Source organism: Lynx rufus, unplaced genomic scaffold (genome assembly GCF_022079265.1).
Source record: "Lynx rufus isolate CCGP_SWC_20201006 ecotype Redwood Valley unplaced genomic scaffold, mLynRuf1.p SCAF_2, whole genome shotgun sequence".
Lineage (NCBI taxonomy): Eukaryota > Metazoa > Chordata > Mammalia > Carnivora > Felidae > Lynx > Lynx rufus.
In genome coordinates, this window is record NW_025814834.1 from 193,376,548 (window position 1) to 193,389,356 (window position 12,809).

At 45.4% G+C, this 12,809-nt stretch overlaps 1 protein-coding gene across 3 annotated transcripts in view; it reads left to right on the forward strand.

The window, feature by feature from the left end:
• MTF1 (metal regulatory transcription factor 1) overlaps positions 1–12,809 on the forward strand; it is a 45,987-nt gene that overhangs the window by 6,972 nt on the left and 26,206 nt on the right. The gene's annotated exons all lie outside the window — the stretch shown is intronic.

A 12,809-nucleotide genomic window follows, 5' to 3' on the forward strand; every position in this document is an offset into this window, starting at 1 on the left:
ACATCGATTGGAAAAGAGTATCTTTTTTTTTCTACCAAGAAGCACAGTTTCAGAGATGCTTTGTGAATTAGGCTGCTTGCTATATTAGTCAGTGACACTGCAAGAGGAGTTTTGGCTTTTTTCTTAGTGTGGCAAATTTTAAATATAAGAATAAAGGGAGGGGCACCTGGGTGCCTCAGTAAGTTAAGTGTCCAACTGTTGATTTCGGCTCAGGCCACGATCTCACGGTTCCTGAGACGGAGGCCCATGTCGGGCTCTGTGCTGACAGCATGGAGCCTGCTTGGGATTCTCTCCCTCTCCTTCTGCTTTTCCCCTGCTCACATGTGTGCACTTTCTCTCTTTCTCTCTCAAAATAAATAAATTAAAAAAAAAAAAAAAAAAGAGGGGCACCTGGGTGGCTCAATCAGTTGAGCGTCCGACTCTTGGTTTCGGCTCAGGTCATGTGAGTTCAAGCCCCACATCGGGCTCTGTGCAGCTGGCAGCGCAGAGGCTGCGTGGGATTCTCTCTCTCTCTCTCTCTCTCTCCCTCTCCCTCTCCCTCTCTCTGTGTCCCTCCCCCACTTGTGCTCTCTGTGTCTATCTCAAAATAAATAAATAAACTTAAAAAAAAAAGAATAAGGGGGAAAATTTGATTCTAGTGTTTTGCAATATGTCCTTTACTTTGGGAGACCTAGTTCCAATCTCATTCCTCGTTATGAACCCCTCAGGCAGTGGAATGATCCACTCTGACAAATGTGGATGTTGCTGACTCTCCCAGAGGGGAACTACTTGCTTTTTAGCCTTTGCATACTGTGATTACATGTCTTCCCAGGCTCCCTTCTGAACTCCCACAGAATTGCCATTCAGAGCTAGGACTTGACATTCTGGCGTTCAGGATCCACTCACTCTTTCCACAAGCTTTTACTTATTATCTACTTTTGTCAGGTATCAGGAAGGTCAAAGAAATAATCCCTGCCCTGGAGGGCTTGGACTCCAGCAGCGAGACTGCTGGAAGCTGTGCGTGCGGGATTTGTAGAAGCCAGGGCAAGAAGCGTTTTCCGTTTACCACCAGGAGAAGCCATTTATGCGTGCTTCCCTGCACGCCTGCGTGTGTGTTACACACCTCCTCGCGGCCATCGGCATTTCTGTCACTGAAGCCCGCTGGCCTGGAAAAGGGACGGAGGTGGTTTTGTGTACATACTGGTTTTACAGCATGGTGCTGCAGAAATAACAGGTCTCAGATTCACATTTTATATAAGCTGTACCTATTGGATATTGCTAACATTTTGCTATTGTAGGACATTGGAAAAAGAACCCACATTTTAATGTTTTTCTCTTATTTAAATCAAGCCTGTTTCTTAAAATTGTTTCTTCTGTGAAGTGCAAAGGGATAATTTAGACCCAGAGTTCCATCTTTGTTCTGCTTTATTCTGTGTGGCCTTGGGCGAGCTGCTCTGTTTCCTCTTTTGTAAAATTGAAATAAAAATATCTCATTGCATTTTGTGAAGATTAAATGAGATTTATTCATACATAAATATACAACAGTATGTGCATAAAACATCTAGCACAGTGTGGTCGTTCAGTGAACGCTCATTTACTTTCTGTCCCTTGTAGGCCCACGCAGTTTTTGAAGGAGGTGCGGAGGTAATCTCCAGTTTATGAAGAGGTTGAAATGGCCTCTGTTAGGAACTCTTTGGTTCCTAAAAACAAGGTTATGAGGGGCGCCTGGGTGGCTCAGTCGGTTGAGCATCCGACTTCGGCTCGGGTCATGATCTCGCAGTTTGTGAGTTTGAGCCCCGCGTCGGGCTCTGTGCTGACAGCTCAGAGCCTGGAGCCTGCTTCGGATTCTGTGTCCCCCTCTCTCTCCACTCCACCCCTGCTTGTGCTCTGTCTCTCTCTGTCTTTCAAAAATGAATAAACATAAAAAAGAAAATTAAAAAAAAAAAACAAGAACCAAGGTTATGAATTGTGGTTGGGTTCCAGGACAGCCTACAGAAGTCCCATAACCCCTAATTCACTGAACTGTTGTATTAATATCACTGTGGAATGTGAACCACTGTTTATGATCAGGAGAACATGTTTTTAGCCCTACTGCGGAACTCTGTGAACACCAGCCCTCATCACTGGTAGTCTGTTCCCTTTGACTTCCTTAGCCACCTGGCCACTGAAAGTTACTTCCTTGGTGGGCATTTGGAGCACCAGGCAAAGCTGAGGGCTCATTAAAAAAAACAAACAAACAAACAAACAAAAAAAAACCACCCTTTTGGGGCACCTGGGTGGCTCAGTTGGTTCAGCGTCCGACTTCAGCTCAGGTCATGATCTCGCGGTCTGTGAGTTCGAGCCCCACGTCAGGCTCTGTGCTGACAGCTCGGAGCCTGGAGCCTGTGTCGGATTCTGTGTCTCCCTCTCTCTGCCCTCCCCTGCTCATGCTCTGTCTCTCTCTCTCTCTCCCCAAAAATAAATGAACATTAAAAAAAAAAATTCAAACACCCTTTTTTGGGTGCCTGGGTGGCTCAGTCACTTAACTTTCCAACTTTTGATTTTGGCTCAGGTCATGATTTCATGATTCGTGGGTTTGAATCCCGCGTTGGACTCTGTGCTGGCAGCACAGAGCCTGCTTGAGATTCTCTCTTTCCCTCTCTCTCTCTGCCCCTCCCCTGCTCATGCCCTCTTTCTCTCTTTCTCAAAATAAAGTAACATTTAAAAAATAAAAATAATAAAAATACTTTAAAAATAAAATAAAAAACACCCTTTTTATTGAGCTGTAATTGACATCTAACATTATATTAATTTCAGATGTACAACATAATGAGTCAGTATTTGTATACATTGTGAAGTGATCATCACAATAAATCAAGTTAACATCGGTCACCACACATAGTTGCAGTTTCTTTTCTTTTTTAAAAAAAAATTTTTTTTAATATTTATTTATTTTTGAGACAGAGAGACAGAGCATGAACAGGGGAGGGTCACAGAGAGGGAGACACAGAATCTGAAACAGGCTCCAGGCTCAGCTGTCAGCACAGAGCCCGACGCAGGGCTCGAACTCACGAACTGCGAAATCATGACCTGAGCCGAAGTCGGCCGCTTAACCGACTGAGCCACCCAGGCACCCCTGCAGTTTCTTTTCTTATGAGAACTTTTAAGCTCCCTCTTGGCAGCTTTCAAATATACAATATGGTACCATTAACTTTAGTCACCATACTGTATCCTGCATCCCCGTGACTTAACGTACTTTATGAACCAAGGAGTCTTCTAGCCAAGGAATAAGGGCTCCGATTACGCTGGTGGTGTTGGGAGGGTAAGATGCCTAGCAACCGCTGAGTGCCTGCTGTGTACTAGTCACTGTGTTAGGGGCTTCCACATAGTTTTGTATTTGATCTTTATCACAGTTTATAAGCTAGGTACTTTTAGCCCTCATTTTACAGATGGAAAAAAAGAAAACGGCTTAAAAACACAACTGGCAGGTGGTAGGAATGAGGTTTGAACTAAGGGCTTTCTGGATGCCAAAGCCTGTGCTTTTCTAACAAACGCACCACCCTTGTAAAGACATGGGGGAGACTCAGCCACCGAGGCCCATTAGCCGTGGAAAGGGCTGAGCATCGAGGAGCAGCAGGGCAGCGTTAGTTCTGCAAGGGTAAAAGGCTGAGGTGTGGGAACCGCTGTGTGAATTCAGCTCTGGTTAGTGGGCAGTGGGAGGCCCGATGAAGAAATGGGGGCAGTCAGAGCTCTTGCATTTCTACATTGAGCACTGTGGTTACGCATTGTGGGGTAGAAGAAATGAGATCGGTGCCGGTCTGGGAACAGAGCTGGTATTGGGGAGAAGGGTGGGAAGTCCCTCATGTTGAGGAGGACTGGCCAGGCCAGTCATTGGTTTGTGAGAATGTTTAGGCACTAGGTGCTCAGGGCCAGAGACTCCCTTTCCTCATTGAACATGGGGCTGGTAAAGAGTGTAGAATCGAGTTCCCTTGGTCCCTCATTTCTTTTTCCTCTGGCAGAAACCCAGTCTTTTTTCTTTGCTGAAAAAAAATTAAAAAAAAAATTTTTTTGTTGACGTTTATTTATTTTTGAGACAGAGAGAGACAGAGCATGAACAGGGGAGGGTCAGAGAGAGAGGGAGACACAGAATCTGAAACAGGCCCCAGGCTCAGCTGTCAGCACAGAGCCCGACGCGGGGCTCGAACTCACGGACCGCGAGATCATGACCTGAGCCGAAGTCGGCTGCTTAACCGACTGAGCCACCCAGGCGCCCCTGCTGAAAAAAAATTTTAAATATTTATTTATGTACCTTGAGAGAGAGAGAGAGCGAGAGAGCGCGTGCACTAGCACACGTTTGAGTTGGGGAGAGTCCGAGAGAGGGAGGGAGGGAGAGAGGGAGAGGGAGAGAGAGGGAGAGAGAGAGAGAGAGAGAGAGAGAGAGAGAGAGAGAATCCCAAGCAGGCTCCATGCTCAGCACAGAGCCCAACATGGGGCTCACTTCCACGAACTGTGAGATCACGACCTGAGCCGAAAGTCAGAGGCTCACTTAAGAGTCAGAGGCTTAACTGACTGAGTCATCCAGGCGCCCCCTTTTCTGAAATTTAGGCTTTTGTCTTCTGGAGTCCAGTGTTTAATTTTCTCGTTGTTTGCTTATCTCATTTTCCTTTCCTTCTCTGACTTCTGTTGACTTAACCAGGCAATCGTCTTTGTTAAACATTTCTCTATTCTAGAACTATTCAAAACACCTTGTAAACCAACATCAGTTCTCTGAAAGCTCATGCTTCTTGCTTTTGATAGTATTGGACCCCATCCTCAGTGAGCCTACCGTGTGCCCGCTCTGTGCTCATTACCTTAGGAATGAACAAGTGTCAGAGGCCTCACACGAAAGTTAAAATGAGTCAGTTCTTCAGCTCTTTTAGAGAAACGCATTCTTTATTATCAGTGGAATTGTTAGTGACTTTATGTTCGTATTATAGATAATGCTAGTTAATTTCAAGAGGCGAATGAATTATGTGGCACCTCTCCCTCAAGTTCTTTAAATTCAGCTTGAGAATCCTTTCTCAATGGTCCCCAAGTCTAAGTTAGATGCTTTTTCTCTGTATTTCTATTCTCACATCCATTATCAGCACAACTTCTCATGCCATTCTGATCTATTTGTTTGATTCTCTCTCTCTTTTTTTTTAATGTTTGTTTATTTATTTTGAGAGAGAGCGTGAGCAGGGAGGGGGCACATGGTAGGCTCACCGAGAGAGGGAGAGACTCCCAAGCAGGCTCTGCACTATCAGTGCAGAGCCTGATGCGAGGCTCGATCTTACAAACCGTGAGATCACTACGAGAGCTGAAATCAAGAGTCAGCCACTTAACGGACTGAGCCACCCAGGTGCCCCTGTTTGAGTCTCCTCTTGACGTTGAGCTCCTTGAGAGCAGGGACTATCTTTTCTATATTCCTAGCACCTTGGACAATATAAGCCCTGCAACATAATTTTTTGAAAGCATACAGGCGTGATAAACCTTACTTGTATTTAAATGTACCACATGTTGCAATACCTCTTCTCTGTAACCCTGAGAACTTACGTGTTTTTTGCAACTTCCTGTTCTGATCCAGTTTGAGGAGGTTTAGCTTTCCCTTTTGTGAAACTTGGTGCCATTTTAAAACGATTCTGAAAGACACAGGGTAATGACTTCCATTTACTGCCTGCCTTCTGATGGTGTGAGAGAGGGCTCGTTTCTTCAGTGTATTATTAGGGAGCAGGCATTTGCCTTGGCAGTCCACTTGGCTGTCCCACCTTGAGACACAAATGTCTTCCCCAGTCCGCGTCCTCTCCCAGCTTTCTCTCCCGTCTCTGTCTTCGCAGTCAAGTTCCTTGAAAGAGTAGTTACATTCATTGTCTTCTGTTGCTTGCCTTTCCCAGACTTCTCAAGAGTGTAACATTTTGGTTTCTCTTCTACCCCTCCAGTGAAGCTAATCTTGCCGGGGCACTTACGACCTGGCAAGTTGGCCATATCCAAGGAATTTTTTTTTAAGTTTATTTATTTGTTTTCAGAGAGCAAGAGAGAGAGAACACATGAGCAGGGGAGGGACAGGAGAGAGAGAATCCCAAGCAGGCTCTGTGCAGTTTTGTGCAGAGCCCGATGTGGGGCTCAATTTCATGACCTGTGAGATCGTGACCTAAGCCAAAATCAAGAGTCACTTAACCACCGACTGAGCCACCCAGGCGCCCCTCCAAGAAAGGCTTTAATGAAAGTCATCTCTGCTGCATTTGACCCAGTTGACCATCCTTCCTTTGTTACTCGTCACCTTTGTCACTACTTTCCTCTACATTAAGTCCTGCTGGTTTTGTTTGTTTGTTTACTCCCTCCCTCCTTCCTTCCTTCAACAAACATGAATGTAGTGCCGCTCATCCACAAGGCTAGCCACAGAGGCTGTGACCAGAGACAGACATGGGCCCTGCTCTCATGGATCCTACAGTCCACCAGGAGAGTAGCCACTCATTCACTGAACTCAACAAATACTTATTTAGTGCCTCGTGTTTTCCAGCTACTGCCATGCCTACCAACTAAAGAGGTATTGCTATAAAACCATTCCTTGAGGAAGAAACTTTTAATGGAAGCTTGCACTGGCCAAGTAAAAAACCTGGATGGGAATAGGGGTTGGTAGGGCAAGGAGACGGGGAGCGGTAGTTAATTATTGATGGCGCTGCTACTTACAAAGTTCTCAACTGCTGTCGCATCTTAAGAATGAGAGCCTATCCTTATCGCTCACCATTGTTGAAGCGCCCTGGTTGAGACACGCTGCTCCTTCATTGTGGCAGCCATAGTCCTGCTTCTCACTTCCTGGTCGGTGACTGTTTTGAAATCTCTACCTGGCAGAACCAAAGAGGTTTTCAGTCTTGATGGGAAGTCAGGATATATGTGTGAGAGGATCATTAACAGCATGGGCTCGGTGCCGAATGAGTAGTATAGTTAAATATTATTGGATCAGAGAAGGGCACTGTCACTCACACGTGGGGTGATCGTGGCAGGCCTTGGAAGTAGTGAGGCTTGAATGGAAGGAAGAGAGAGACTTAGAAAAGGAGAGAAGGAACCAGACGTTTCCAACAGAGAGGAAGGAGAGGCAGAGGCAGGCGAGTGGGAATTCAGTGTGGTGATTGAGGAAGGGGTCCTGTTGCTGTAGGCCTAGATGGAACCTACTGTTGGACCGGTTCTGGAGTAATGTGGTCAAAGGCAGAAGGGGACCTACGGGGGGGGGGGGGGGGGGGAGGTGGGAGGGGGAGGGGGACTTTGAATATCAGGCAAAGGGACCTTAACATCTGAGCATAGAGATGGCATGTGGAGAACACTGCTTTAGAACAAATCTGGCAATGAGTGGCTTCAGACCTACTAGGCACTGAGACATGATAATGCCCAGCCCAATAATTCAGTTCCATGGATGTTTACAGAGCACCTCCTGCACGTCAGGGGGAAGGTGAGGAACGAATAATACGTGGGAGAGCACTTGCTAAAGACTTGTGCAAGATTGTTGGGGGTTGGGCAGATGAGAGAAGGAATGAGAAGGAGACTGGAGGAGTCAGGGCTCCTCCCACCCCTGCACCCACAGGCTTTAGGGTTTGGCAAACAGTGGCCCATGGGCCAAATCCATCCAGATGCCTGTTTTTGTAGAATGGTTTTTATATTTTTATTTCTTTTATTATTTATTTATATTTTTTATTCTTTATTTTTTAAATTTACATCCAAGTTAGCATACAGTGCAGCAATGATTTTAGGAGTTTATTTCTTAATGCCCCTTACCCATTTAGCCCATCCCCCTCCCATGACCCCTCCAGTAACCTTTGTTCTCCATATTTAAGAGTCTCTTCTGTTTTGTCCCCCTCCCTGTTTTTATACTATTTTTGCTTCCCTTCCCTTAAGTTCATCTGTTTTGTATCTTAAAGTCTTCATATGAGTGAAGTCATATATTTGTCTTTCTCTGTCCTCATATGAGTGAAGTCCCATGATATTTGTCTTTCTCTGACTAATTTCGCTTAGCATAATACCCTCTAGTTCCATCTATGTAGTTGCAAATGATAAGATTTCATTCTTTTTGATTGCTGAGTGATACTGCATTGTATATATATACACCACATCTTCTTTATCCATTCATCCATCGATGGACATTTGGGCTCTTTCCATACTTTGGCTTTGTTGATAGTGCTGCTATAAACATGGGGGTGCATGTGCCCCTTCGAAACAGCACACCTGTATCCCTTGAATTAATACCTAGTAGTGCAATTGGTGGGTGTAGGGTAGTTCTATTTTTAATTTTGGGGGGAACCTCCATCCTGTTTTCCAGAGTGGCTGCACCAGTTTGCATTCCCACCAGCAGTGCAAAAGAGATCCTCTCCACATCCTCGCCAACGTCTGTTGTTGCCTGAGTTGTTAATGTTAATCATTCTGACAGGTGTGAGGTGGTATCTCATTGTGGTTTTGGTTTGTATTTCCCTGATGATGAGTGATGTTGAGCATTTTTCATGTGTTGGTTGCCCATCTGGATGTCTTCTTTGGAGAAGTGTCTACTTATGTCTTTTGCCCATTTCTTCACTGGATTATTTGTTTTTTGGATGTTGAGTTTGATAAGTTCTTTATAGACTTTGGATACTAAACCTTTATCTGATATGCAGATATCTTCTCCCATTCTGTCTCTTGCCTTTTAGTTTTGCTGATTGTTTCCTTCACTGTGCAGAAGCTTTTTATTTTGATGAGGTCCCAACAGTTCATTTTTGCTTTTGTTTCCTTTGCCTCTGGAGACATGTTGAGTAAAAAGTTGCTGCAGCCAAGGTCAAAGAGGTTTTTGCCTGCTTTCTCCTCGAGGATTTTGATGGCTTCCTGTCTTATGTTTGGGTCTTTCATCCATTTTGAGTTTATTTTTGTGTATGGTGTAAGAAAGTGGTCCAGGTTCATTTTTCTGCATGCCACTGTCCTGTTTTCCCAGCCCCACTTGCTGAAGAGACTGTCTTTATTCCACTGGATATTCTTTTCTGCTTTGTCAGAGATTAGTTGGCAATATGTTTGTGGGTCCATTTCTGGGTTCTCTATTCTGTTCCATTGATCTGAGTGTCTGTTTTTTGTGCCATGGTTTTTATATTTTTAAATGATTTTTTTTTTTAATTTTTTTTTTTCAACGTTTATTTATTTTTGGGACAGAGAGAGACAGAGCATGAACGGGGGAGGGGCAGAGAGAGAGGGAGACACAGAATCAGAAACAGGCTCCAGGCTCTGAGCCATCAGCCCAGAGCCTGACGCGGGGCTCGAACTCACGGACCGTGAGATCGTGACCTGGCTGATGTCGGACGCTTAACCGGCTGCGCCACCCAGGCGCCCCTAAATGATTTTTTTTTTTAATGAAAAGAATAGTATTACATAGTGAAATGATACGAAATTCAAATTCCACTGTCCATAAAAAAAGTTTTTCTGGAGCACAAGCTGGCTTGTCCATTTAGATACTGTCTATGGTTACTTTCACCTAACAGCGGCAGAGGCGAGGGGTTGTAATAGAGTCCGCGTGGCCCACAAAGCCTAAAACCATCCGGCCCTTTGTGGAAACCTTGTCCATCCTTGAGTCACACCCGCCCTTACCTCAGTCCCTCCGCTCTGAAACTGCCTGTCCCTCTTCCCACCTGAGGCTTTTCCCTCCACCAGGCTTTTAACGATCCCGTTCTTTATATTCCTCTTAGACTCTCAGCTTCTCTTTTTTCCAAGATCTTTCTCCTTCCAAATATGCTCAGGACCTGCCCTACTTTTAAGAAAAAATCTTCAACTCAGAAGTCCACTCTGGCTCCTGCTGTCCATCTCTCATCTCTGCCTCCACTTCATCTTTGGTTCATTCACCTTGACCCAGGCTTTGGGCCCTAGCAGTTCATTAAAACTTAGCCTTGTTAAGTAACTAGTGATTCCTAGCTGCTGGATCTAGGAGTTTCCTCAGACCTATCTTGTTTTCTCAAGACATTTCAGGTTTTGATCATTCTTCCTTGAGATCCTTTTTCTTTTTCTTTGTTTTTTTTTTTTAATTTTAAAGTTTTATTCATTTTTGAGAGAGAGAGAGAGAGAGTGCAAGAAGGGGAGGGGCAGAGAGAGAGGGAAACACAGAATCCGAAGCAGCCTCCAGGCTTGAGCTGTCAGCACAGAGCCCGATGTGGGGCTCGAACTCACAAACGATGAGATGGTGACCTGGGCTGAAGTCGGATGCTTAACCAACTGAGCCACCCTGGCGCCCTTCTTTTTTTTTCTTAATTTTTCTTTTTTAATTTTTTAGAGAGAGAGAGCATGAGCAGGGCAGAGAAGCAGAGAGAGAGGGAGAGCAAGAATCTCAAGCAGGTTCCACACTCAGTGCAGAGCCCCACGCAGGGTTTGATTCCATGACCCTGTGATCATGACCTGAGCCGAACTCAAGAGTCAGACACTCAACCATCTGAGCCACCCAGACACCCCGTCGAGATCCTTTTTCTCTTACCTTCTGTGCCATCATTCTCCTTTGTGTCTCCCTGTTTCCCCAGCCCATTCCTCTACTCACCCAGCAGTGGCTTCACTTCTTTTACAAGCACCTTAAACATTGGTGACTTTCTGAGCCTCTAGCCTTTGTCCTCTTACAAGAGCTACTATTGTATACTCACTCTATGCCATTCACTATATTTAAATGAATTATGCAGATTATTCCTGATCCTTACAACAATCCTAAAAAGATAGGTTTTCTTTCCTCCATATTGTAAATAAGGAAAGTGAGGCTTAGTGTACTTAACAAATGTTCTCAAGGTTACACAGTAAGTGGCAGAGCTGTGCTTGAACCTGGCCTGCTTTGGTATGCAGGTAAAGTCAGCTACGTGTACCAGGGACTCCTGCCATAGGCATTCCTTTCAGTTTCCAGCCTGTATGTCTGACTGTCCACTAGACGTTTCTACCTGGAAGTCCTGGTAGCACCTCAAAGCCAACTCATCATCTCTCCTCCATCCCCATCCAGCCCCAGGTTGGTGGTGTGCCCATCTGTTTAGTCACCCAGGCCACACTCTTGACCGAGGCTTTATCTCTCTCTAACCCCTTCTGCTCCCCAGTTGCCACTGCGGCCAGTCATTCCTCCTGCTTTAATTTCTCTGAAATTCATCTCTCACATTGTCCACTCTCGCTTGCTGTTCAGGTTTTTCTCGTCTCTCTCCTGGACTATTGTCCCTCTTCTCCTAGCCTCTACCCCTTCTTCTGTTCTCTTACCCTTCCAGCCCATCCTCCACTAGGCTACCAGAAGGATCTCTCCTAAACTGCAGATCTCATTTGTTGCTCCCTTGGTTGAAACCTGTTGGTGAGTCCCCTTTGTCCTGTTCCTCTACTCCACAGTTTGACTAAGGAGGCCTCACCTTATTTTTCTAGATCTTTCTCCTTCCAGCCTCATACGTACTGCGAGTGTGTTTGTGGTTCACTGTACCAGCACTCCTATTTCCCTGCAGTTCCCAAGGTGTCACCTCTTTCTGGAATGCCCTTCTCTTCCTGGTTTATCTGAGAAACACCTTTTCAGTGTATCCCTAAAACAAACAGGCAAATGACAAACACTTCAATTCAGAGAGAGTACCTCAGCTTCTGAGCCTTGACTGTTTACAGTCTTTCCAAGAGGGGTTAGGTTTCCCCTTTTTGTATTCCCCAGGCACCTTGGGCACGTATCTGTTGTCAGACTCAGCACAGTGTATAAACATTTGTGCACGTCTACCTCCTTAAAATCGGCACTCCTTCAAAGCAGAGATCTTTGTCTTGTTCACTTGTTTGTCTGTGGCATCCGGCTTGTTGCCTGGGACCTGGTAGTTCAGTAACTGTGGAATGAATTACTAGCGTGTTGTTGGAGATGTGGACTGAGGCTTGGGAGAAGGATCGGAGTCAACGGATGAAGACGTTCATGAAAGCTGAAGAGCAGACAATGCTAGCACCCTGGTGTGTGTGGCATCAGATCATTTACAACGTGTTTTCACAAACGTCCGATCTCATTTCGCTCCTCGCCAAAGCACTGTGAGACAGGCAAGGCAGGCATTAATACTCGCATTTGAGGAATGAAAAACTGAGGCTCAGAGTAACGAAATGACTCGAAAGGTCCCGAACATAAGTGCCAGAAATTACTCCTCCCCCAGCCACGTCTCATGCTGCTTCCCCTGAACTGGGGCAGGTATGGGAGGGTCTGGGAGATGGGAGATAAGTGCCAGAATAAACCTATTTATCAAAGGAGTGCCCCGGAGAAGAAGATAAAGAGAGCCCCAAGGAATTGCTGTGTTGTGGAGGATAAGTTTTTAGGAGGGGAGGGCATCACTGATGAGATAGTTTTGCAAGTAAATGAAGGAAAATGGAAAAGGATGGAAGGGTTTGACCACCAGGAAGTGCAAGAGAATGTCCTGCAGTGAAACCAGCTTGCTGAGTTGCCAAGTTCTTAAAAGGAACATGTGGGCACCGAGGGAGAGGGAGGTTCACATGTGTGCCACCCTTTCTAGAAGCTTGGTGGTGAAAGTGAAACCGAGAGGCTGGCATTTTGAGAAATGTCATACCAGCAAATACTCCAAGAACTCCATGGTACAGTATTTTCATTTCATAGACTGGAAATCACGCTGGGGAAATAATGCTGGATGACTGAGTATATCAATATTAGGATATTTCAGACTCACTTTAACGTTGGCCGGTTCCAGTCAGGGTGGGGTGCCATAGGGCAGGGTGTTTAATCAAGCCTTAAGACAGAGCCAAAGTGGTGTTTCAGTATAGGTAACTGTAACAGTGGAGGCCCACCTTTAGAGGCCAGATGTGTACTAGAGTGTGGAAACCCCCTCCTTCTATTCATTGAGAGTATTCACGTACCT